A 3825-nucleotide genomic window follows, 5' to 3' on the forward strand; every position below is an offset into this window, starting at 1 on the left:
CTTCAGCACTCAATACTGAGAAGCTTCATCCTGAAAGGATACATTTGAATCCGTTTTTTAAGGATGAAAGGGTGTAAAAAAGTCTTGTCTCCTGTCTTTTCTATTTATCTAATCAACCAAGCTCCTGAACAGACCCAGCTTTGCTTCCCCCTTTATAAATCCAACATGCCTCCCTTCCTCTTAGAAAGAACAGATCACAGGCATCCGCACAAGGAAAGCATTCCATATTCTTCAAAAGAGAGTATCTCATCACTTTAGCCACTATGTATCCGGTTTTTTCTCCAGCTGTATGCACTTTGTAACCTTTGAATCTGTCTTTTGTTTCTTTTAGGATTCCTGTGGGTTTGTATCTGTGATGATGGAAGTTACAAAATAATCCCACACTAGTTCAGAATTCTGTATAATAAAGGGTTATTTGTTTAGGGGTAGACTTATAGGTCACAGTCCTAGATCACAGTCCTCTGCACAGACAGGAACAGGAACTGAATCTAGCAGCCAGAAGCAAGAGAGAGTGAGCACACACTTTAGAGTTGCATTTATATTGGCTGAAAGAGCTCCCACAACACCCCCCCCCACCTTTTGTTTAAATAAGAGAGTTTCAAACCCAATATAAACTGTGTACACTAGGAACAGATATAAAGTATAAAGTTAGAATTACAGCCAGCATAAATAATATTAAGCAAAAATACATGTGACAAATGTTTCAATAATTATCCTATCCTAAGACATATTATAAATAACTTGGCCAAGTCATAAGAGGAAATTAACTACTACTATCTAATATTCAACCCCATTGAAGACACAAGAAGCTAAATACTGTATCTAAAGAAACTAATTGGTCTGACTAAAAGTATAACAAACATGAATGACTATTGACCTATAATACTTAATACCTATAAAGATTAAGACTTCATATCAGAATATTAAATAATATATAAACAACTGTGCAGTAAGGGAGGACAATGACTTAAAAATGTAAACAATGTATAAATATCTTGATCAGAAGTAGAAATATATAATGCAATTTGATAAATATATCCTAAAATTGTATCAATATACAAAAAGATTTAAGCAGAGGTAGAAACATGCATGCATGCAATCTGACAAAATAACTTTGCATAGGTGTACAAATATTATAAACAGAAATAGGAACATACTCAATATAAGAAATATAATTTAAACTTGTATCAACATACAAAAAACTATACCAATGTAAATTATCCAAAATAATAGCTCACAAGTATTCATTCTATGACTCATTATTATTATTGTGAATAAGTTCACAATAATGTAATGTAAATTATCCATAAATAATAGCTCACAGTATTCACTCTATAACTCATTTTATTATTATTATTTACTATTATTATTATTATTGTGAGTAATTTGACACTAATGTAATATAAATTATCCATAAATAATAGCTCACAAGTATTCACTCTATTATTATTATTATTACTACTATTAGTGTAAGTTCACACTAATCTACCTATTATTCCATTCAGTTTTCCCTCTTTTTTGAGATCTCTTAGCCTACATAATTTCTAGCCCAACCCCCAACCCTATACAAGTAATAATCAACCCCTAAATGGTGTCCTTAACAATGAGGACAAACTTTTTTTGGGAGGAGGGATGTCGTCTTCTAGAATTGCTGTAGTCGTTGAAAGGTTTGAAGAATGCTTTTCCATCTGAAATACATCTTTGTACATCTTGAAAATCTAACTAATATAACTACAAACTTGACTATTATAAATGATTATCTATTAACCTATTTTTCTTAATTATTGATTACAATTTTAAATGAGCTGCACAAACACCTTAATAAATAACAGAAATATATATATGCATGTATATATAAAACAACTTTGATCTTAAATTTGTATCAATAGAGTAAGATCTATACCAATGCATATCTCTATAGCATATCTCCCTTTAAATGAAAACAAACATTCATAGACAATATTTGGGAATATGGGTGCAGTTCTCTCCAAACTGCTTCCTGTTTTTTGTTGGGTAAAGTATTTTTGGGGGTGTTCATTGCAACCTTTCAGAAGGGTTTGGTGCATCAAATTACATTAGTCTGGAAGAAATCCATAGGTTCTCATCTTCTGTGAAAAAAAAAAAGAACCTCTTTTCCAAATCAACATATCTTTAGACCCAAATTTTAAAATCATGATACCTTTAAAATATATATTCTGGTTTAGCTTAGCAGCTCATAACAATGAAATATCTCTCTGCACTTAGCTCCTTTACAGTAAAAAAAAAATTAAAAAAACCACAATAATATACATAATTCAGACTCTATGAATATTTCATCTTTACGTGTTACCAGCCTTTTTACTTAATTTCCACATTACTGTCACAAAATGCATGCCAAAAGCAACTGAAAGGGGGATTTAGTTGGTCTCAAAGTCCAAAGCTTCAGTCAGTCATGTGGGGAATGACAGTTGGTCATTGTGTGCACATCAAGAAGCAGAGGTGATTCTCTTTCCCCTTCACAAAGCTGGCTCAGGGGCATGCTGCTTAGTGAGAAAATGGGACATAGAAGGCTCCTCTCACCTGAAGAACACCACATACCATCTGGGTGAGGACAAGGGCTGGGCCTTGACCTCTGTCTCTGTGCCTACCAGGCTTGACCCCAGGCCCAGCTTTCTCCTCAAATTCAACCATTCCCACTTATCTGGTCCCACTCTAATCCATCCAATTCTCCATCTTTTCCTTTTCTCTGGTAACTCACACTCCCACATCTTATCATGTACCCTCTTCTTCAGGCTCTCCTACCACCTTGCTCTCAGGTTCAGGCTCTCAACTCACTGTGGGTGGTTATTCTCCTAGGAAAGAGGGAGGAGGACCCAAGTTGCACAGCAGCTGTCTAGATGGACTTAGGAGGGACCTCCTTACCCCTGTCCTGGGGTTTTAATACCTTTCCAATAGAAATCTTACCCTTTCCATGTCACCCAATCAGGAGACCAGATAATGGAAGAACACCTGGCTGTCATGTCTGAGAAACTAAGACAAGAACTTCCTAGCCACGACTATACTCTATAATCAATATATGTGTACATCACCAATGAGATCCTGAACATTAGTACTAAGGGCTGAACACAATACATTATGCCCATGGTCCTTTGCAGCTTCCCATGATGACACTCTATATTCCTTGGATGTGGAAGTCACCAGTGATATCCTGAATATTCCATGCAAAGGAGTGGACGTGGTACATTGTGTTCCTGGTCCTTTGCAGCTTTCTGGCTTGGAACTACTTGCACAGTTATGGTTGAATAGTTTAAAGTTGACCCGTTACCCTGAGAACTGGACCCTGCCATCCTGCTTGCATCTATTAAATCTGCCCATACATATCTTCTTCCTGCATTTCTACAGGTATAATAAAGAGGAGCTTCACTGGACCTATGATGCCTATTCCACCTTCTACCTAAATTTCTGTGGCCTCATTAGTCACTATCACCTATGGTAATGCCTTCATTCCCACCTTCAATGCCTGTGAATAACTGCTAGCGAGAGCTCTGGTGGCCCCGGATCCATCAGAACCTGAGCCCATCTTACATGTGTGCTCCAACACCTGATCCAAACCTGGGTGAGAGCAGCAATGAAGACTTGACTACACACAAGAGAAGGTAAAGGCAGACAAGAAAGTCCAGAGCTGATCAACTCCCTCCACTCTCCTTCCTCCTTCCCATCTCATGCTGTATTAAGCTGCTCTGTAATTTAATTTGTAAATTATAAAGACAGAAGAAGAGGAGGAGGAAGAATAGAAGAAGAAGAAGAAGAAGAAGAAGAAGAAGAAGAAGAAGAAGAAGAGGAGGA

General features: G+C 36.7%; 1 pseudogene; it reads left to right on the forward strand.

Moving 5' to 3' along the window:
* Nucleotides 1-2753: 2753 nt before the first annotated feature.
* The window catches only part of LOC113455960, a 3923-nt pseudogene continuing 2851 nt past the window's right edge, over nucleotides 2754-3825 (forward strand).

This window comes from Microtus ochrogaster, chromosome 1, assembly GCF_000317375.1.
Source record: "Microtus ochrogaster isolate Prairie Vole_2 chromosome 1, MicOch1.0, whole genome shotgun sequence".
Lineage (NCBI taxonomy): Eukaryota > Metazoa > Chordata > Mammalia > Rodentia > Cricetidae > Microtus > Microtus ochrogaster.